Raw genomic sequence first — 24,123 nt, forward strand, 5'->3', positions numbered from 1 at the left:
CAAGCTAAAAAAAACCGCTGATTTTCACTATGGACTTTGTTGTGGGGGGGAAATGTACGAAACGTCTCATGCTGCAGATTTAATAAGGTATAGTTTTTATCACGTGAGCATGCCCGCTTGTTCTTGGCGAAGGTTGGCCAGCAGGGGGCCCGTGCACACCTGAGTTTGAATCTCATTAAATTACAAAAAAAAAAACACTACTGAGATGATGCTCACAGTCTCCTCCTGCAGCTTTTACAAATGCAAATAAAAATCATCCACAGCCGACACATTTTTTTAAGGTTTAGAGACTTTGTCCACATACTGTATATGCTGCATACGTGAAAACAAGGAGCCATGACAGTCGAACTGATTGTATTTAGTATTTCTCTTTGGCATGGAGGGTGTGCATGTGTGTGTATTATTCTCTGGATGTGGGTGGGGGGGGAGTATGTTTTGTAAAGTTGTTGTTTTTTTTCCTGAAACTCTTGTTAGTTTTATGGCTGCACGCAATACAGCTTCTTTTTTCTACTCCTCGATTAAAAAAAAGAAAAAAAAGCTTGATAATGAACACGCGCTGCTTTCTGTGAAGCATCTTTGTCTCCGCTCGTCGTTTTTTGAGAATCACCGGACATTTTTACTGTGAATCACGCACACATCATGCTTTAAAGAAAAAAAAAATGAAATAAAACAATGGATTTGCAGTGGTTAAACCCGAAGAGCAGCGATAGCTAATTGTGACGTGAAATCGCTTTTGTCAGGATGTGTTTCTGTAGCTCACGCTCGTCAGTGTGTGAATATTTGCAAATATTTCTTTTTATTTTCTCTTTTTCACTGTATTATTATTAGTATTATTTTTATTATTATTATATGTAAAGGAGAGGGACTGCCTGACTGTTGTTTGTCTTTGCACTCCACACTTTTCCAAAATGTTATAAATTATGTGAATGCTCCCGGTATTTGTACCGTTTAACACAAGCAATTTAAAAAGCCAAAAAAGAGAAGGTAAACAAAATTTAAAAAATTATCAGAAAAAGAAGAAGCATTTAAAAAAAAAAAAAGAGGAAATCCTACTTAAAAATAAATTTCTATATTTCTATGTGACAATTGTCTCTTTAATCACTATATTTAATGCTATGCTGACCTCTAGTGGCCAAAAGCCCAAACTGCAAATGGGTAAAAAAAAAAAAAAATCAAGTTAAATGTTTGAAAATGTTTAAATATTTGTAGGTAATGTTTTTAATCACAAATGTTGTGAAATGTATAACAAGTGTATGCCATTGTTTATCTTTAATTATCTATTGTTTCAATCGTTGATACTGACTGATTTGAAAAATGCAGGTGAAATTATTTTAATTTGGCAGAAAATGAAGATAACGCCATTATTTGTCATTGTTTATGATTGTGCAATCACCTGAATGTACAGAATGTGTTTCATTACCCCATTTTGGATCACCATTGTTTTACTGTAGCCCACAATGGACACAATGTGATGATAAATCTTGCTAAATTTTACACACTGTACCTTTTATGTAAAGGCTGTTTTTTCCACTGGCAGCCGTGTTCTTAGCAAGAGCAAACGTCTGCGTTTGACGGCCAGTTTTCATTGGACTGCAGACGGCGATGATCGTGTGTCAATATAATCACGCTTAACACGTGAACTATCTCTTTAAAAACATCGGAGGCCAAAATACTAAGCGAAAAATCGAGGAAACGATAGGTCCAATTCGCTCATTATCTACATTGTCTTTGTCCTTTGAGGGCAAAAAAAAAAAATCAATAATAAAAATCATTATGAGCTGCAACTCCAGGCTCAAGTAATGACACAGGCAGCACAACAACGCTCTGTGTCAGCGTTAACAAAAATATACTTCTATATGTTGTCCTATATAAAAACAATTAGTAGAATGGGGGAGTAACACAGACGGCCTGCAGAGGGCAGCATATAATAAACTAATAAACAAGGACAAAAACCTTAAATGACTGAGGCACAAATACAATAAATGTCAGCATTAAACAAATCGAAGGACAAAAGCAGATTATCTTTGATGTATAGGATGCAACTGTAGATAGATAGATAGATAGATAGATAGATAGATAGATAGATAGATAGATAGATAGATAGATAGATAGATAGATAGATAGATCGATCACCAGAGTTTCACCCATCATGCATCATTCTGCAGTAAAGAGACTCCTAGAAAACCTGAGGAGGGAAATCCGTGATACATAATGTACCATCAGCAACAACAGGGAGTTTCCCCACAGTCTATTTTGGGCTCAGCCTCTGCAGTCGGTACCAAATGCTGCGTGAATGTCAGCTATTCTTGTCGGGACCCCGCGTTGGTTTCCGTTCACCTGTGCAACTAAAACTCTCATCAGTTAATGCATGAACAATTTAACTCGGGCTCTTGTAGAATTCAAGTTCTGACCAGGGCTTTAGTCTCGATGGGGTCCTGACAATGTTGTCCTAAAAAGGTAACAAAAACGAGTACGCACACACACACACACACACAGTTTGCACATGCGTTGACATCCATTGCTGAGAAAAGCTGTAATCGAAATCTGTCTCATTAGGACTTTGGTCCCTACGACTTTGGAACAAGGACAAGGACAATGAGCGGAGTCAGAGTCGGCGCTGATGAAGAATCAGGACCTCATTCAACCTGAACTGTCCCTTTAAGACACGGCAGACCAGTCTACTCATTCGGACCAGGTTTTGGTCTCCATGCATGACGACATGTCCTGACACGGTCAGTGTGTTTGTCAGAAAATGTCCCACAGAGACGGAGATTAAATAGAACACGCAAACATTCTTGTACATCCTTAGTGAGGACACTAGACAAACAAGTACATTCCCTAGCCACTTACGAGGGATGTGAATCTTTGGGTGGCTCACGACTCGATTCAAAATCGATTCTCGAATTCAACCGATTCCATTCATGCGATTCTCGATTCAAAAATTGATACAGTGCAAAGCGTGCTGAGGCAAATTATGGCATCAAAACAATGGAGTTTGTACAAGATAATGTGCTAATGTGGTCACACAAAGGCAAAGTCAAGACAAAAGTTAACATTTATTCATTCAAAACAAACAAAAACGTACTTACTGTACAACAAAATAGCTTAGGCTAGCTGCCTTTTTCTCCCAGAAGTTACAAAAATAAACTGTACACAAATAACACAAACTAAACTGGTGTTTTTTTGAAAATAGAAACTTAAAAAAAAAAAATACATATATATATTTTTTTTTTCTTTCTCAAGTCTATGAATCTTCTTTTATGACAAAAAAAATTATAATAATTATAGAAATCAAAACCATTTAAAAACATCAAACAATTTAAAATCATTTGAAATGAATGCAATTTAAAAAAAAAATGAAATTAAAACACAATAAATTAATGAATAAAGTATGAAATTAAAACAATTTAAAACATTAATCAATTTAAAATCAACAATCGATTTTTCCCCCCCCCACTCCTACCACTTCACCTCACACATAAACAGGTATTTTAAGGTGGGCGTGGCCCAAAAAAAAATCGGCCAAATTGTCCCCACTTTCCCAAAATGTCCTCACTTGTGTGGTTTAGATTCAGTGTTGTGGTCTTCACAAAGGCGTGTATAAACACACACACACACACACACACACACACACACACGCACGCCACGCCCCCTCGTGTTGGGAACACCCCGGCTGGCTGTGGAGCTCCTGTCTCCAGTCGCACCGACTCGTTCACTCTCTCTCTCTCTCTCTCGGTCTCAGACCCACGGACTCTCTCCGTCTCTCCTCCAGGGGGACCGGACCGGAATCCCGCAGCCCCCGCACGGCAGGTAAGACACCGCGGCTCCGCTCGCCGGGAACCCCCGGCAGTAACTGTCACAGTGTAACGGCGGCGGCTCCGGTTTACTCCGGCAAGTGTCACATATGGTCAGCCCGCTTCCGCCTGGGATTATTTGTGTGGTTTATTTTCTTTTTTTTCGGGGTGAACCAAGTAGGGAGGGAGGGGGGGGGGGGAGAGGAGAGTGTGGTTTTGGTGGTGGTGTTGGAGGAGGAGGTGGTGGGGGACTGTGTGTCCACATCACGACCACGACCTCGCAGGATCGATGACACGTCAGTGGGACCAGACCTGCCTCCACTTCCCGGCTGAAGTTATCAGGCGGCAGGTGCAATGCAGCAGAAAAACCCGCTCACATTAATCTGTGTGTGTGTGCGTGTGCGTGTGTGTGTGCGCGTGCTGCAGTCACTTCAGGTGAACGTATTAACTTTAGTCCCATTGACAAGCCCAGCGCAGGTGAAACGATCGATTGCTTTTGCCTAATTGGCTCGTTTGTTGATCAGTGAATCGATTGTGGAGCCGTGATTATCAGACGTCTAAATCAATCAATGGGTAATGAGTTAGTTAATTAATTAATTAATTTTAAGCGTAAATTAAGATGGCGACTATTGATTTTTTTTGTTTGTTATGATTAATCGATCGATTGTTATTTGTTTGGTCCGTGAAAAAAAAAAAAAATCATTGAAATGTTGATTGATTGATTGATTTATATTTAAGAGAAGTTGTTAATTATTAATTAAAAAAAATAAATGTTGCCGCCCAATTATGAATTCATTGGTGTTTTTATACAATTTATACTGTATATTTATTACATTTTTATGTGTTTATTTAGGCTAAATAACGTAGTAAAATAGAAAAAGACGTAAAAAGCTGCCACCTGCTGCGTTTATTTTTAAAGGCGCCATATGTAAGAATGTGGCCAAAAACGGTTACTACACTCAAATTTTTAAAATACCGAAGTCTTTTAGGTTTCGTTTTCTGACGTAACTGGCAACCCGTGGTTGCTCGGCAGGTGAGACTCTGCTGACTGCAATGATTGCTAGACGGCGGTAGGTGGCGCCACATGCCAAAACATGATTTCAAAACATAAACATGATTTGCAGTCTGCAAAATGTTTTTTTTACTGCAAATATTTTGTCTGTACTGTTGTTGTTGGTGAGTTCAGTTTGTTATATGAACATTATTCCTGAGTCTCTGTGACATATTAGGAGGATTTTATGGCCAGTTAACTTTAGATTTATTACATAATGCACCTTTAATATCCTAATATTCTGGCGCGTCGTTTTGCCTCCTGAAACATCCACTTAGACGATCCAGTGCCAGGTTTTCCGAGCATTTCTAAACCTGTTTCAGTGAAAGCTGGACCTTTTATCCAAGGTGTCAGATTACCTGCTGTTATGTCCTGCTGGTTGTTCCTAATAAAGTGGCATCCGGTCCATGACACAGTGTTGCATCGGTGGATTGACCTCATCCCACCCGTCTTTTGCCTCAGATTATCCGGTGTTTTGTTCCCCGTTTGATGCAGCGTGTACGTCTGCAGGGGAAAAGCTTCGATGCGTGGGGTGCGAGATCGACTTGAGCTCGAAGGTACCGCAGATCACGGACGAGCCGAAAATGTTAAAATACCAAATAGGACTTTAAAAAGTCTGAGGTTTGAGTCATGGCCACCTGAGAGGATGCAGGGGATAAATGTGGGGTTGTTTTTTCAAACAATTACCGGGAAATGCCGCAGTGGAATATACGGCCTCACTCGTCATGATTACTCAGCTGTTGTTGGTTTTTTTGTGTGTGGGTTTGCATAGTGGTGCAGTGGTAGTCACTGGTGCCTCGCAGCAACGAAGGCTCCTAGTTTGAATCCTGCTTCGACCTGGGCTTTTCTGTGTGGAGTTTGCATGTTGTGCAAGTGTGTGTGTGTTTTGTGCATGTTTAGTGAGGTTAATAGTAGACTAAAGCTACTTCTATATGACTCTGTTTTTATTTGAATATGTATATTTAATTCCAGATATGCTGCTGCTTTTATCACAATATTTAAGTCACGATACGATATTATCATGATATTTAAGTCACAATACGATATTATCATGATATTTAAGTCACAATACGATATTATCATGATATTTAAGTAATGGTACGATATTATCACAATATTTAAGTAATGGTACGATATTATCACAATATTTAAGCAACGGTACGATATTTTCACAATATTTAGGTCACAATACGATATCACAATATTTAAGTTGCAATGCGATATTATCGCGATATTTAAGTAATGATACAATATCACAAAATTTAAGTTACAATATGATATTATCATAATATTTAAGTCACAATACAATAATATCATGATATTTAAGTAACACTACGATATAATGCCGATAATTAAGTCACAATACGATATCACAATATTTAAGTCACAATATGATATTATCACAATACAATAATATCATGATACTTAAGTAACATTACGATATTATCATGATATTTAAGTCACAATATGATGTCACAATATTTAAGTCACAATATGATATTATCGCGATATTTAGGTCACAATACGATACAATCACGATATTTAAGTCACAAAACGATATTATCATGATATTTAAGTCACAATACGATATTGTGGCGATATTTAAGTCACAATATTATCACAATATTTAAGTCTCAATATGATTAAAATCATGATATCGCGATATTTAAGTCACAATATTTAGGTCACAATACGATATCACAATATTTAAGTCACAATACGATATTATTACGATATTCAAAAATGACCAGAATGACGTGACAGTTCATGAGTGAAACTTTATTTTTCATCTAAAATATTTTACTCGACGCACAAGATCAGTTATGATCAATTATTGAAATCCCTCCGTTAGATGCTCATTGTGTCATTGATTTGCTTGATTGACGAGACGATAATTTCGTCGCAGACACTCGTGGATTACAGATTACAGATTACAGTTTGTGTGAGGTTATGTTTTTTCCGGCCACTTTGTGGTGTCAGTTGTTGATGTGTTGTTCGGGCAGAAGAGGCTTAATTTACTCTCCGCAGAGGTGATAATTGGATCTGTCTGACTGGTCAGAGAGAGAGAGAGAGAGAGAGTGGCCAACAGTTATCCATCTCTATCGCTCTGTCACGAGTACATTTCCCGAGATGTTGTGTGTGTGTGTGTGTGTGTGTGGGATTAAAGAGCTGCAAATTAAAGCAAAGCATTTATTCTAATGAGTAAAAATGACTCCACTGAATTCATTTATTATCATCAGTGTTTATTATGAAGTGGGTTTAATATTTAAGCAAGCACTTTGTTTTTTTGGAGATCTGCATCTATTGTTGATATATCCGTGCGATGTGATGCAACGCCGCGTCTCCGCGAGTATAATTTGTCACCGCGACACTTCCCTAAATTGGTCCATTTGGCTTTAAGGAATAGACGCAGCGTTCGCCCGATGGCTGTTTCATCATTGTCGCGGGGAGAGAACGCTCTCCTTTAATGAGAACGGAGAGTCTGTGTACGCTCACGTACGCGAGGCCAGAGGGAGGAATAAACGGGCGAGTAAAGGAGTAGAGGAGCCGGAGAAGGAAGGAAGGAAGGAAGTGAGGAAGGAAGGGATTCCCTGATTCCTCCCGCTCTCCTTCCTCCATGTGAGCTCGGCCAAAGCCCCCGGGGGAGTTCAGTCAGTCACACAGAGTTACAGATCTGTGCGCCGGACATGCATTAAACATTTCCGTGTCAGTGCTGAAGGCTCATGGTGTCACATAAATGCACAAAACCTGAAATGAAAAAAAAAAAAAAAAAAAAAGAGCTCAGGGTCTGATTCTGTTTGATTTGCCGTTCCAAAACCAATTGGAATTTGGTGTTATTGAATTATTCCAGAGCCCTGATACAAGTAGATATTAACATGTAAGGCGTTTGCGCTGCGGTGTTTTGCAGCAGAACAAATAGAGTAACAGGGAAAATACAATACTGAAGATGTTTGAATGTGGGGAAATAAAAGCAATCGCTGGACGAGAACCAGCAAAAGGAGACGAAAGAAGATAAATTTAGGGCTGCAACGGACAGATTATTTTCATAATCGATTCATTTGACGATTAGTTTCTCGATCGTTTGGTCCATAAATCGTCAGGGATTTTTGAAAACTGTCTATTTGGAGCAAAGAAATGAGAGAATATAGAGTCTCAGCCATCTGTAATGCCATAAAGTTACAGTATACGCCGATGACACTATCATATGTATGTCGCTACTTATTACAACAAAAAAATCAATACTTTCTTTATCCTGATTTTAGTTTGCACACAATGCTTCCATTCAGTTGTTTAGTGCATACAATGATGTTTCTCAAATGTCTTGTTTTGTCCACAAAACTCCACAAAAAATGATAATTTTTTTTAATGATTTCTTTCTTATTTGGAGCAAAGAAATGAGAAAATATAGTCTCAGCCATCTGTAACTGCATAAAGTTACAGTATACGCCGATGACACTGTCATATGTATATATCACTACTTATTACAACAACAAATCAATACTTTCTTCATCCTGAATTTAGTTTTGCACACAATCCATTTAGTTGTTCTCAAATGTCTTCTTTTGGCCACAAACCAAAGAAATTTGTACCAAAAAACCCCAGAAAATATTCATATTTAAGGAGCTAAAAAAGTCTGAATTCTTTAAACAACACTAAAAGTAATTAATCAATTGTCAAAACAGTAGTGAATGAATGGAGTAATTGTTTCAGCCCTATTGAAAAGGGAACCTTAAATATATACAGTATATAAAGAAATAAGAGTAGAATTTATGCAATATAGATATAGAATATGAATATCAATGCAGTACATGTGCAGGATTAGTCTTACAGATTTATATTGTGGGACTAATATAGGATTATCTTATTTTATTTTATTATTTAATATTTTCTTTAATATCATATGAGAAGTTCAACAGCACACTGTACGTATTGATTTGATATAATGTCGTGCAGAGATAAAAAACCCATATAATTTGCTAAATGTCCATTATGATCTTGTTGAACACGACGGGTATTTAAAATGTGCAGTAACCACAGCAGCAGCAGCAGCAGCAGCAGCAGCAGCAGCAGCAGCAGCAGCAGCAGCAGCAGCAGCAGCAGCACTCGGACGTCTAAAATACGATGATTCATAGTGAACATTAGCAGAGGCATCGGCTCGTGTTTGACGCTGCCAGCCACAGCAGTTCAGGGAAAACACCGGCGTGAGGTGTGAGATGCTGTTGTTTGAAGATTAGCGCTCGATTGTTCTTTTGTCACTCGTTCCCTTGTTTCCGCGTCCCGTTTTTTTTGCGTATAATCAGTTCTGCTACGCGTAATATACAGTATGTATGTGTTCATTTTACCCGATAGCCTTGAAAATATCTATATTTTTTTATTTTGGTCATTTGGATGCAACTTCTCGAGGTGTGGCGTTTGTTGAAATGTCTGTTTGTTTGTTTTCTATGAACGTGATATGCAAATATTTACGCACACATTTAAAGCTCTGGTGTGTAACTTTGTGTGTTAACGTGAACGTAGCGCAAACAAAGACGGAACAACTCAATCACAGCGTTTTGTGTTGTTTCAGTTCGCAATTACGATTCAAAACAGATTCAGTTCTCCGCTATGGTGTAAACTCTCGGGTCATATCGACGCAGAAAAGGCAACATTTTCACAAACTTGATAGGATAACAATACTTTTGCAGATTTTCCTAAACTCGCACTCGTGTGCACGGACCCTTAGGTTTCATTGTTTCTTATTTATTTCTTATATGTAACCCATTTACATCGTCTTTAAAAAAGTAATCTGCCAAGAATGGAAGGTATTATGGTTCTCAAACTGCGGTACGTGCACCAAAAGTGGTACGCAAGTGACCTCTGGTGGTGCACGGAAATACTGTTCTACTGTATGTATCGGGCGATGTGATCGGAGTGCATAGAACATGAAACAAATAACAAAAAAAATAACATTAAAATCGTCACCTTATCCAGTGTGTATAGCAATGCTGTTCAACTTAAGGCCCCGGGGCCCAGATCCGGCCCTTCAAGCAATTTGGACCGGCCCGTGGCCCATTAACCCATAAATAATGAATGTGTTATTAAAAAGCCAATAAAACCGTAGCTCCGCCTATTTCTGGCACTTTGAGATATTTTCCAGACTGTAGCAATTATACCTGAATATTATTGGTATTTCTGCAAAAATAGCCTATTGTGGCCATTGCACCTTAATGTTGTTTATATTGTTGCCTCTAATTTTGTAAGAGCCAATTGTGACTGTTACCCAAATACCCAAATGTTGGTGGTACTGTAACTGTAACCTTTTTGCACGATTCGCAGAATTGTATTGTACCTGAACGTTGGTGGTTTTTGTTACTTACCTTTTTTTGCGCAAAACTAGCAGCCATTTTAATAAATAAGTGCTAAATAATTTATAACATTTTGTATCTATTTGTGTTTACTGTACATGCAACAGAAAATAGTAGTACAAAGGTTGACTGACCCACTGGTCAGCCTTCCAGAAAGCTGCCCCCCCCGCCCCCGGAAATGTTAGTTGTATAGTATGTGAGGACTATGCGATTTTGCTCGACCGCTGTATTTTAACGTTGGCGTAATAACGTTGTTACTTCGAGAGCTCAACATATTGTCAGGTGGGTTTAAAAAGTGCGAGAACCCCCGCATTAGAACACCGTGTATTCGTCTGATACTCCCCGACAGAAAGCTGCAGCAGTGAGCGATGTCTGCTCTCGGTGGTGCCATGCTGTGTGGAGTTTCCCCTCCCACCCACTCACTCACTCACTCACTCACTCGCTGGTGCCAGGGGCTTATCCACAGTGCACGAGCACTTCCCTTAAACCGCTTTTGGCGTATATATGCAACTCTGAGACGCATCCAGTCCCCCCCCCCCCCGGTTCAATCACGGACAGAGCGCGAGGCAATCAGTGGAAGCCGGGGTCCACGCGCCTCCACAACCCCCTGCTGCAGCTGTGGGAGGAGAGCGAGAAAGAAGGAGTTGTGAAAAGCAGAAATGTGATTTGGATGCAGTGCTGCTGCGAGGGATGACTCAGAAGAGTAATAGATTGCAGGTCAGGGAGAGTGACGCTCGTGTCACTCTGCCTTAACCTCAAATGTGAGTGGACACGTGTCTCCTGAGGGCTGTGCAGGGATAATGGGACACTTCAGCCTCCAAATGAGACCGGAGACAAACATGCACACGTACATGCAGACTGGATTTGATTCATACATAGAATTGCGTCATAATTTCTCCGGACGAGGGGTGAGCCGATGCGACACTTGAGCCTATTTCGCACTTAGATAAGAAGGAAAACCCAGGATTTAAATAAATAAATGAGATAAATAAAAAGCAATTTTCAGAGCATCACCCGACACAGATATGGTTGAGTTAAAGGCGCCATATGTAAGAATGTGGCCAAAAACGGTTATTACATTCTAATTCAAAATACCGAGGTCTTTTAGGTTTCGTTTTTTGACGTAACTGGCAACCCGTGGTTGCTCGGCAGCTGAGACTCTGCTGACTGCAATGATTGGTAGACGGCGGTAGGTGGCGCCACATGCCAAAACATGATTTTCAAAACATAAACATGATTTGCAGTCTGCAAAATATATTTTTTTAATGCAAATATTTTGTCTGTACTGTTGTTGTTGGTGAGTTCAGTTTGTTATATGAACATTATTCCTGAGTCTCTGTGACATATGAAGAAGACAGTGGAAGAAGAACAATATCACAAATCTTGACCAAATTTTCCAACGTTATGTAAAAGAAAATGCGTTCCCATAAACTGCTGTGAAGTGAATATCGGGGATTAGTTTGGTAAGATCGTAGCGTAGTGGTTGAAGCCACGTTTATGCTACGTTTCAGTCACGTGCTTTCCAAATGTCCTTTTATTCGCCCAAAACACAAAGGAATACTTCACCAATTTGATTTTAGCTTTGTATTAGCTAGAATTTTTTAAAAATTGTGCTACCGAACTTCAGTTTCCCCAGTTGAGAAATCTCTTCATTCTTTTTTTTGGTAAGTGTCCACCAGTGACACTTGGTCCTGTTAGCATAACTGTTAGCAAAGATGGCGGACACCGTTTACATTCTTGGAATGAGGTCCCGTCCCCCTATGGGTGGGTCTAAAAAGTGCGGAATTAGCGTAGCAGTTTCAAGCCTCGAGCCTCAAGTGTCACAACAAATAAAAAAGAATGAAGACATTTCTTGAATCAGGGGAAACTGAGGATGGGAAGCACCCCTACTCTAGTCATGCAAAGCCAAATGCTAATCGGTAAAGTATTCCTTTAAAGTTGCTCTAATTCACGTTAATATGTGCCAACTTTTCCACCTCCTCCGAGAGTGAAAACCTGAATGCGATATTTCGAGACTTTTTCTAAACGTGTGCGCACGAAAACCGATAGAGCTGATAACGTGAAAACACGGCGATGAAGCACAGAGACAATGTTACGGTCATTACTATTTTGTGTCTTTCGCGTCAAGTAAAGTAGGTCATCGTCCAACTCCGATTGGTGGATCCTAGGGACTCCAGGGGCTCCTTGCAAGGAGATATAATCTCTCCACCTTGTCCTTGGTCTTAACCAAGGTCTCCTCCCAGTTGGACGTGCCTGGCACCACGCTAGCATCCTTACCAGATGCCCAAACTACCTCACATAGCTCCATTCCACGCAAAGGACAAGCGGCTCTACTGAGCAAACCCTTGTACCCACAATCTTGTTATTTGGGTCATCATGACCCATCGCTCGTGACCATAGATCCTCATCTAGGATGGAATGAAGATCGACCAGTAGATCTAGAGCTTTGCCTTTAGGCTCGGCTCACAGCGTTTCGTCCTCACCGCTCCACTGTTCCCTCGCTCAAGAAACAAGACCCCAAGATACTTAAACTCCCTCACTTGGGGTAAAGACTCATTCCTCATGCGAAGTAGACAATCCATCGGTTATAATAGTAAATGTTCTTAACCATATGAGGTAGAAGGTCATCTTTTATGATGTGGTTAGGGTGGAGACTTGCACACGAAGGGATTAAAATGTTGTTCTTTGTGCTGTGTACATTCAGATTAATTAGTTTTTTATCCCATCAGTGTCATTCATCTTCACCGCGTTGACTGTGCTGGTCCATATCTCTGAGGTGTCGTGTCGACCTCAGGAGTTCACTCATTCATTTGGGCCGCTCTTAATTGGCTGTTTTATTTCCTCTGCCGGTGCCTTTTGCTCCGTCGACCTGATTGTTAGAGTCGTCTGGGGTCTCACTGTGGCTCATACACACAGTCTGCTGTGTTTTATGCGAGGGTGTGACCCTCGTAGAATCCACCGCACGTTCATAAGCAGCTGTTTTTCTGTCCGATTAAAGGTTTCTGCTGGTCGTGTTAATGGTTATTAAGTATGTGGCTAGCTGTGAGAAATCTCTTTGACGTCGTGTACGCTCCTGCATGTGCAGAAGAGCAAAATATTCCGCCCAAACCAAACAGATAAACGCGTTTTTTGCATGGAGAAAAACTAATATGGATTTTTGGGGCCAATGCTAATCGTAGAAATGAGGAAAATATTAGCGGAACACCTAAATGAAGTGGAGGGAGTGCTACAAAGCTAGCACTATAGTTACAGGTGTTACCGGCATTCACGGTGTGTCAACGTTAGCGCATGACACGTTTCCGCGACGACTGACCGGATAAAAGCGATAGTGACGTCACGTTTACGTGCCGCGGCACCGTAGTCCAAGCATCGTTTACCAGTTATCTCCGTTAGCTGCGCTAGCTCCTTTAGCGCCGGTTAGTGCGCCTAGAGTCGAACTGGAGCGGTCTGTTTATCAAACGAAAAGAGCAGCGCTACAAATAACCAGCGTACCTGTGTACTGCGTATGTGTGCCTCTGTTTTTAAGGTTTAGCGTTACTTTAGAGACTCGTTTTAACAATCGGGAGTCGCGTAAGCTTGACGTCACGCGCATCTTTTTCCAGTCTTCCAGTTTTCCATTAACCCATGACACATTTCCGCGACGTCTGACCGGAAAATGACGCTAGTGATGTCATGTTTTTACGTGCCGCGGCACTGGAGTCCAGGCCCTGTTTACCAGTTAGCTGCGCTAGCTCCTTTAGCGCGCCTACAGTGGAACTGGAGCGAAAAAGAGCAGCGCTACAAATAACCAGCGTACCTGTGTACTGCGTATGTGTGCCTCTGTTTTTAACGTTTAGCGTTACTTTAGAGACTCGTTTTAACAATCGGGAGTCGCGTAAACGTGACGTCACGCGCGTCTTTTTCCGGTCAGTCGTCATGGAAACACGCCATGAGTTAACGCCATTAACGTTAGCGCTGTTAACGTGCCCAGCACTAGTCTTAAGTTAGGGTAAAAGTCCTGAATAGTTCTGCTTGAAAAGTTACAGGCAGATTTTTCAGTCATAGTTTTCATTGGTTAAGACACAACTTCTATCCTGGTAAAGAGGTCACTGCTGTACACTTGAAGAGTCTTGAACTTATTGTCTGGATAATTTTACTGATTCACAGGGTTTTTATTCCTGAGAAGCGTGAAATGCCTGAGTTGGCGCCTTTTGAATGAATGTCAGAACCAACAAAAAAATCACTTGTCACCGTGATCCTGAGAGTATAATAAGGTCAATGAAATCTGTATATATATATATATATTTTTTTTTTAAATAGTGAAAAGAGTGAGAAAAATACTGGCTGTACTGAGGCTTTTTGTTGCGTTGCTGCTGAAAATGCTTTTAAAAAACCAGAAAAGCTTCTTTGCTGATTGCTGAAAGACATTTATTCACTGATCTGTCCTCGAGACGCCGTCGTTCAAGGCGTCCGTTTGTCCCAGATTGTGCATCTGTTTCTGTAAAGCAGCAGCCACTGATTGCTAGTTAGAAAATTGCAAACATTGCATACATTAGTTTCTTTAAATTCTTATGAACGTCCATTAGAAGTAGAACGAGCAGAGTCGTCGAAGGCCAAGCGTTTAGAATTTAGGTGGACGCTATTAACAGAGAGTGATTATAATGTTTTTCTTTATCACCCGGAAATTAAATACTGTTGACTTTTCATTGCCTTATAATGAGCTTCTTATATTACACAGCAGGTCAACTTCACCCCTGGATGCCACTAAATCTACCACACTGGTACTTTAATGGTTTTTTTCTTGGTGTTGCGTGGTATAATGCCGTTTATGTAATCCCATTTTGAATCTAGGCTGTCTAAATCTTGTATATGGGGAAGACGACACAATCGATTGACCCATCTTGCGATGTATAAATCATAACGAGAGCAAATTTGTCCGTAATGCAACGTTTCTGACTAGTTTTATTGCCGTTTTACTGCCTAATATGAGTTTCCACGAGCTGTACGATTGATTCATTTGTCACAAATCCATTTTATGGGTAATTCCAAAGTAAAAGGCTGGCAAATTGATTTGGTATAGCTGCAGAAAAAATGCACTTGCATATTTCGACCAAATCTCACACAAGACTAATCTTTAGAAGAAGAACATAATAATTAACGCCCACTCCTGCTGCAAATGACACGCGGTTTTCACACATGTTGCGCACTGATTAGCGAAGAAATGACGCTCACGTGGACTTTATGAGCAAGCGACGCTGTGAGGGGGGGGGGGGGGGGAAGATGAGGCACGGCGAAATGTTGCAGCAGTTTAAACCGGAGGATTGGAGCGCTATGAAATATTCAGACGTGTTGCTGAAAAGAGAGGGAGCTTCCTCTCTTTCTCTGCAACTGTGAAGCAGCAGCAGCAGCATCATCAACGTCAGCATCAGCAGCAGAGGCCGCACGTCTGAAAGTGGGTTAATAAGATCCAGCCTCGATCTAGAAAACACAGAAACGCCGAACATAAGGTGCATTGTTTGTGTGTTCAAGGTGAATTCCGATTTTGTGTAGATTCACTGCAGGTTTTTTGTGTGCGTACATTCATCTAACAACCGCATCAGGCTCTCCACCTGTCTTTCTGCGTATCACACAGCATATGTTACACAAACAGCAGCGAGTGCCTCTGAGTTTTCAAACTTGGATCAGACTTTGTGTGTTTGTTATGTAGATTTCTGTTTCTGATGTGTATCTGCCTCGCTCGTCTTTTGTTGATTCTGCCCTTGAAACAATTGTGTGTCTTTTCTGTTTTGACTTTGTAGTATTTGGTGTTTTATCGACGTTAGCGTCATCAACGTTGACCCGTGGCGCGTTTCCGCGGCGACTGGCCCGGAAAAAGACGCTAGTGACGTCATGTTTTGAGTCCAGGCACTGTTTTACCAGTTAGCTCCGTTAGCTGCGCTAGCTCCTTTAGCGCCGGTTAGCGCGCCTACAGTGGAACTGGAGCGGTCCGTTTATGAAACGAAAAGAACAGCGCTACCAATAACCGGCGTACTTGTGTACCGCGTATGTGTGCCTCTGTTTTTAAAGATCAGCGTTACTTTAGAGACTCATTTTAACAAATCGTGAGACACGTAAACATGACATCAAACACGTCTTTTTCCGCGCAGTCGTCGCGGAAACACGTCACGCGCTAACGTTGACGCCGTTTGTGGACAAAACACTTGATAACATTTTTTGTACATTTTACGGACAAATCTCATGCCACTGGTTAATTATAGATTATTTTAATTCAGCATTATAGCTCTTTGTTTGTGTCCTCGCCTTAGAAGTCTGAGCCCGTGTGTTGACGTTTGAAGCCATTTAAACACAATTCTTTTTAACATTAGAAGGTTTTTAACACAATAATTTATTGTTTCTCTGTGTGCAACTATGAGGCATATGTGTTTGGGGATAACAATGCAAAAAAAACCAGAAGCGTCTGTAGAAGCCATTAAGACTGTGGGAGTGTTGAGGAAAAACATTGGCTTCATGCAGGAGTGATCACACAATTACTGCGAGTGACGAGAAGCAAAGTCGTGAACTTCCTCTCTTTTTCATTCTTGTCATAACGAGCCCCTGACTTGAAATGTGCGGTGACCTCCAAAGGAGACGTAAGTCAGTCGGTTTGTTCACACCGGTGCGTCACAGGAAGAAGCTTCTCGGTTAGAATCCGGCCTTTGATACTCTCCTTGTGTGTGTGTGTGTGTGTGTGTGTGTGTGGGCTTTCTTTTCTATACTCTGGTTTCCACACAGATTGGTTGCGAGGTTAATTGATCATATGGGTTCACACTGTAGGTGTGAAGGTCAGTGTGCGGCTACATCCATTTAAATGTTTTAAATGGTGTGTAGATCTGTATCATAAAGTCTACGTACTGAACGTGGGATGGAGCATCTTTTAACGAAGACATGAAGTCGTGAGTGAAACTGGCGGGCACCGTTTACTTTAGAGCGTCTTAACTTGTTCAATAAAATATCGGTATTTGCGGCGGCGTATCGATTATCGCATTGCACGAGGAAGGACGACGATATGTCACCAAATTTGTACTTTGAACCCATCCTCTGGTCGACAGCGTTCCAGTTGGGAAGTTGAAAAGAAAACCCACGTCGCTATCTTGGGCTATCCATTGTTAGCATTAGCAGCCACTGACAACGCTGATATGTTGGACACACAAACATGTCCGCGGACAAAAATTGAACAGTACTATATGTGTACGGCTGATTTGTAATGTGAAACCAATAAGACAGAAATACAATTAACTGTAAAAGTAGCCGAGTGTCTTTGTTGTTGACGTGAGTGGCAGCCATCTTGGAATCCTGTCGGGGATTTGTGTGGTTGCTCACTCGACTCAAGGATGTGTTCTTTCTCTTTCCCATGTTCGTTTAGTTTCAGAAAATAGTGAAAAGAAAGAGTTGTGGGTCTCATTTTTGTAATGAGACCCACAACGAGGTCAAACTGATAGCGAAAGTAAGTCGTAAATGGGCTTTTCAACTGCAGCTCATCGTCAAGCGTCATGGGCCATTTGTTTTCAAAGGCCTCGTTTTCATGCCCATCCAGAATAAAACGTATCCCTGGGATCTTGAAACCGAAATGGAAGCGGTCGTGATTTTATGCTTCTGTGGCTCAAAAACACCAGGATAGTATGGATCATCAATTTGTCTTTTTTTTTTAATGAAAATCGAGTCGCGTAATGTAGTCAGAACAGTTTTAACGTTGGCCCTGTGATAGTTTGGTGACCTGTTCACCTCACGTCAGCTGGGTTTAGTCTCCAGTTCCTTCTGCAACCCTGAAAGAAACAACATGAAGAGATACCCGGTTGGATCTGAATTTTCTTCCTGAATCACACCGAGCCACAAAAAAAACCCCATCAAATAAACCCAGCGTGTCTCTGGTCTGTCTGGAACTGTGGGGCAGCCTTTTTTCCCGAGCCCATGCTGCCCTTTCCTCTTAATGAGCGGGTGGAACGACGCGAACGGCCCATCAAAGCAAGGACAACAAGTCGCATCCAGATAACAATAATGCTGGAGAGTTCAGTGAAGGTTAAAGAAGACGAGCGGCGAGAGAGGGAAGAAGGAGTGCTGTGAGTATGAGAGAGGACAGCTGATAGCAGGGGGCTCTGGATAAGGATTTTTGAGGCACTAACTCTATTGGTTTGTTTTTTCCTATTTTCTGCTCTATTGAGCCCTGCAGGAACTGTGGAGGCGTACAGACTTGATAGGTCATTACAGACAGCAGCTCCTCGGAGGGATGTAATGTTGTGGTGGCAGTGACATGTGCTCCGTGGCTGCAAAGGCAGCGGTGTCAGTGTTCGTCATGCAGGAAGTACTCGAAAACAGTAGAGTTATTTGTGATGATTGTTATTATTTCAAAACTGCAGAGTCTTGAGGCCTTTTTTTAATGTGAACGTTTTTGATTATACTAATGAGGTTTAATTGGTATCCAGCACAGTGCAGTGGATGTCAGTGGGTTACGTCCAAGTGGTGTTCCACAGAGATGGCAATCATTGGTTTGTGAATCTCTGTTTAAAAAGCCTCGAGTTTTGCATTTTGGACAGTGACGTCTTGGATTTAGAGGAGACTATTGGTGTTTCTCCAGGTTTAGGATCCTTCCTTTGGCCAAGTTCGTGAGGTGTCCCAGATCCGTCAACGATTGTCGTTCCCGATGACACACTTAATCCTGTGCATCAATACATCTTAAAACGATCAATTGTCAGAGTCCTGACACCTTACATCTTACCCTACCCAACCCTGTCGGAATATGGATTGTCTGAAACCAAACCATTTAGCTAAATGAAACCATCTCAAAGAATTGAGTTTAGGATCCTTTCTTTGGCTAAGGTCAGACTACAAGATCCTAATGTCACATTAAGGCATTCACAGAGCCATTAATTTATACTCTGACAGACCAATTATCCCAATGGACCTTGCGATGACGGGGCAGTGCTAAACAACACCCAGGAAGTAGACTGTAAACAAACAATGACATCCAAACCGCAGTGAGACTTGCGAAAATAGGACGAGTTGACTCGTTGTCATTGCCTAAACGAGAACTTGAGGTAGACTTTATGACGCCTTTGTTTATGCTTGTTTGTTTTTGCTCTGTACTTTCTGTGGTCAAAGTCACTGATGTGACAGAGCGCCTCGTGGAAGGCAGACAAGAACAACAACAAACATGACTTTGGGGCAGGAGTTCGTGAGGTGTCCCAGATACGTCATTGATTGTTGTTCCCGATGACACACTTCATCCTGTGCATCCATACATCTTAAAACGATCGATTGTCAGAGCCCTACATTTTACTCTACCCTACCCTACCCTGTTGGGATATGGATTGTCTGAAACCAAACCATTTAGCTAAATGAAACCATCTCAAAGAATTGTGGGAACTTGTGCCGCACTGTGGATACAAAAAATCTCTGTGGCAAGTCCTTCATATTGAATATGAAGCATCCATTGGACATCCTTTGGCGAGGTCCTGTGATCCTTAAAGTTCAGCCATTCTAGAGTTCTTCCATGACTTAGAGAAACACGCTTAGATAAGAGGCTGGAGTTGGGGAGGAAGTAAGTAGCAACGGCCCAAAACACACCTGGCTCTATTGTCTTTTTAACTCTAAATGACGTCTTAATATGCAAATATTGGACTCCGACTCTTCTGCTTTGGCTTCACGTTCGTTTTTGAAGATCTTTGTCTCGTCTTGCAACCAACAAATCCTCTCAAGTGGACATTTCCCCCAAATTGTCAGCTCTATATTTTGCTTATCTTGACTGCAAGGACTGAATTTGCGTCACAACATTACCAGGAAACATGCAGTGAATTTCGTTGGACTCTTTTCTTGAGTGTCTTGGGAGTGTCTTTCACAGCTTTTTTACATAACTATTGGTTTGACTGCCTGCGTGGTGGCATTTTGATGTCTCTCTGAAATGAATAAATAATTTCTGAATGAAATCACTCGGGCTCTGATATTTCTGATGAATTCAAGCAGTGAACACAGTAATCTGTTTTTAACAAATAACCACAAGACACACAACCGCCGCCTTTACAAAGTCTTTCTTTGCTCTCCCGGGGTAACGCACTCATCTCCATGCTGTGCATGAACATGTGTAGACAGCCAGTTTAGAGATTAAATCAAAAGATTGGCTGCTGTTCTGGCAGAATCTATCTTTCTTTCGGCTGCAGTTTGACATCACCACCCTCTCTGTAGACTCATAATTAGAGGCAAAAGGCCAAACGTGGCAGGGACAGAATGCTAGTTGCCGTTATCTGAAGTGTCAGCCTTGACGGAGGTGAGTTATTCATATCGGTGTCTAATGTCACTTCATTACCTTGCGAGCCGACCAAGTAATTAAGGTTTCAAATTGGATTCTGATTGACAAAACCGTGACGCTGTGTTTCAGCGGAGTTATTGACATGCAGAGAGCCCGGGGGGGGGGTTGAGAAGGAGTGATGGGGATGTTTACAGACGGTCTGTTTACAGACAATTCTGGCTTGATTGGAAGTGGCATGGGCCGTGTGTCTGTCAGGTCTTCAGGCAGTGGGAAGAGGTCATCGGTGCGCTGTAGTGGTGAGGATAGGTTTTCTGCCCTGAGGTGTGTCTGTACGTGTGTGTGTGTGTGTCTAAAGGTCTTTGCGCACTGGATGCATTTCTTTAAAATGAGTGCTGAGCGTTGTCGTAGGTGTTGATGCCAGTTGTAGAAAACCACATTGTCATTGTTTTAGGACTAATTTAGGACTTTTTGCACTGGTTTTTACAGCACATATTTTAGTGGCATCCAAATTTCTTGACACCTCGCCAATTTTTAGGGTTGCCTTATTGTCATTTGCAAATATACATTCATACTTTTGTGAATAAAGTGTGTTTTTGTATAAGGTTTTTGTTCACATGTGTCAAATTTGGTCCCGGTAATCGGCATTATTTTTTAACACTAGTACCATTTGTCTGATAAAATGCCTTCTGTTGACAAAGACATTGAGAGTGATGGTTGCCCCTTTTTCTCCGTTGCTGCCGTTGGTTTGCATGCGTGTTCCATGGCACTTGACACTTGGGGCACCGTACCATTTTACTCTGGTACCCCAAGGGAGTCAAGGGTGTCAACAAAACTGGAATGGTTGGTGCTGTTGGTTATTTTGGTACTATTCCTAATGGACCGTACCAAACTGAACCGTTCCACTCGGTGGAAACGTGGCTGTAAAACTGCTTTTTTTTGGGCCATCTTTTGCAAAATTGGATAACCATGTTCTTGAACAACTTCCTGGTCATTCTTTGAGTATCCATTACCGATGACTTAAGACATTTATTTGCTGAAAATAAAGCCTGCATACTGCCTCAGTCCCTCAGCCATTGTTGAACTAGTGTAGCCATTTAGCCGTTAGTTAGCTGTAGTTTCTGCTCCAGTGTGGTCCATAGATCCCGTGAAACTGATCTTGTTGCCACACGGTACACCAGAGAGAGTTTTGCTTCCAATGTGTGCACATCAGATCAATCTGAATGCTCCCCCAAAACCTCAGACCGTCTCGCAGATCATCCAAGCTTCTCGTCGTAAGTGTCATTTCTTTAATTTCCGTCCTTTTTCCTTTCGAAATCGGTCAAAAAAGTCAATTTCTAAGTTGGTAGTTGATGCACAAAAGGCCTCAGGAGTTAAAGCAAAGAGGAACAAAGTGACAGAGATGTCGCCGCTAAAATGCCAAGCGCACACACACGCGGGCAGCGATACTTTCCACTTGGACGAACACGTCATGTATCATTGAACCCATGCTGTGTCTCCTCCTATAAAACCTCCCCCCCCCCCCCATCCCCTGCACTCTGGCTGCCTGTTGATTTCACTGCGCACAGGAGGACCTCAGGAAGTGGATTACACGCAGTCGAGATGCTCTGCTCAGATAGCAGAAATAAAGCGTTATTTGCTTCGTTTCCTCCAAAGTGAGATAAGCTCGGGGAGCCGCGGAACTGTCGCGAGACACCGACCACATGTCACTTTCTGTGCCGCTCTCGGATGCTTCATAAGAGCAATTTCCACTCTGTTAACACACCGTTCCATTTGATCGTCTGTCGTGACTCTCTGGGTTCGTTTTTATGTGCGGCGTTCCTCGCTCTCTCTCGTGAAGCAATTGAATTTTATATCTGCCGAGTGTTGCCGCGCATTGATCATCACTACAGCTGTCATCGCGGTCGTGCCGTTTCCCCCCGCGGAAACACTCAAGTTTGGACATTTAGCACCGAGGCTGGTTTTTATGGTTTCAGCCTGTTCTGCTGCCTCTCTTCTGCACACTCTGAAGCTCTACGAATGACTTAATCTGTGTGGTAATTACCTTTTATAAACTCGTCTGAGAGAGAATATTAGGGGATTAAATCAGATCAGATCATTAATGCATCATAATCTTGTCTTTTTGGGTTTACTTTTAAGCAAGTAAAGCTTTTCGAAATGCATTTTTCTCGCCACGGGACGCCTTTGCCTCGTTACCACTTTAGATCTCGACAAATTGCGCATTGTTTGACAGCACAAGGGCTTTTGATTCCGTCCGTTTTAAACATTTTATTCATATCTCCTGATGATAAAAAGACACTCGGCTCATTCTCTTGATAGCTGTTTTGTTTTCACGGATTCTGTCGCTCCTCTTTGCTGCTTTTTTTTACCGCGTTACGTTTAATTGTAGTTAAATTCCCACCTGCTCAGCTCCAGTGGGAGCAGTTTTTCCCGCAGAATTCATTCCAGCCTCCAAAGATCGAGGAGCGTGTGCACGTGGTTTGCTATACCAGCTCTGAGACAGTTAGCCTGACACAGATGAAGGAGTTAAGTCATCTCATGGGAGAGAGAAAGCTGCACTGCAAGAAAAAAAAAATATATATATTAGCCTTTGCCTGCATAAATCAATGATTCCACTGCATAAAACTGTTTCCCGGACTTTTCCTCGGCTCGCTCTACTGCACCAAAGTCCATAGAGAAAACCGCCATTTTTCGCTGCTCCACTGCTGCCTTGTTTGTCCAGTTTGTGTCACTTGGGTGCATTTACACAAACAATGTCAAACATCCGAGTCACAGAATAGCACTTTTGAAGTTACTGGCAAAACAACAACCTCCTGTCTGCTGTGATGTGAAATTATTGATTTCTCTCTATGGGCTTTGGTGCAGGGAGTTGGCAGGGGTTTTTTTTTTTTTTAAAACAAAAGAAGCTTTAATTTCCTTCCATAAACGTGTATATTCTCAATATAATGTAGACCTATTGTCTCAGGCTGGTGTTTGGCAACTACAGTGCTGACAAACTATCAATGCAACGCTGTTTAACGGCACGTTTTAGCACTTTTCTTACCTTTTAAAAAGGTTTTTGCGCCTAAACCGAACATCCATAACCAGGAAATGGCTAAACCATTGATATACATGTCAGTAAATGTAAATGCGTGTACTCCCGATTGTTAAAATGAGTTTCTAAAGTAACACTAACCTTTAAAAACACATAGGTGCCAACGGCGCTAAAGGAGCTAACGGAGCTAACTGGTAAACAATGCGTGGACTCTTTTTCCGGTCAGTCGTCATGGAAACTGCGCCATCGTACGTTAATTTGTGTTAACGTTGACACCGTTAACCTAATTAACCGCCGTTAACGTGCCCCAGCACCAGTAAATAGCGTAGGTTTGGTCTGCGGATGAGACCGAGCGCTGCAGTGCCGTATCAGTTACGTGTCAGAGTATCTTTAGTGTGTCATGGCACCAGTGTAAGCAGCGGTGAAGTGTGTCATTATTGACCTTTATTAATGAATAAATAATGCTTCCTACACTAAGAGCACAACCAAGTGTTTGTGTGTGTGTGTGTGTGTTTAATGGTCACTGGGAAGCTCTTGGCCACTCACTATCACTGTCCACCTCCATCTTTGTCACATTAATGATTGAAGAGGGGGAAACTTCCTGTGAATTATTACTATTATACTACGGGGGAATTGTTAGATTT

At 41.6% G+C, this 24,123-nt stretch overlaps 1 protein-coding gene across 1 annotated transcript in view; it reads left to right on the forward strand.

Annotated features, from left to right (window-relative positions):
- Positions 1–3,777: 3,777 nt before the first annotated feature.
- The window catches only part of sytl5 (synaptotagmin-like 5), a 43,345-nt gene continuing 22,999 nt past the window's right edge, over positions 3,778–24,123 (forward strand). The window contains exon 1 of the mRNA XM_083902918.1: positions 3,778–3,810. The gene's annotated coding sequence lies outside the window, so the exon portion shown is untranslated. The remainder of the gene's footprint in view (positions 3,811–24,123) is intronic.

The sequence above is a fragment of the Microchirus variegatus genome (assembly GCF_963457635.1).
Source record: "Microchirus variegatus genome assembly, chromosome: 16".
NCBI lineage: Eukaryota > Metazoa > Chordata > Actinopteri > Pleuronectiformes > Soleidae > Microchirus > Microchirus variegatus.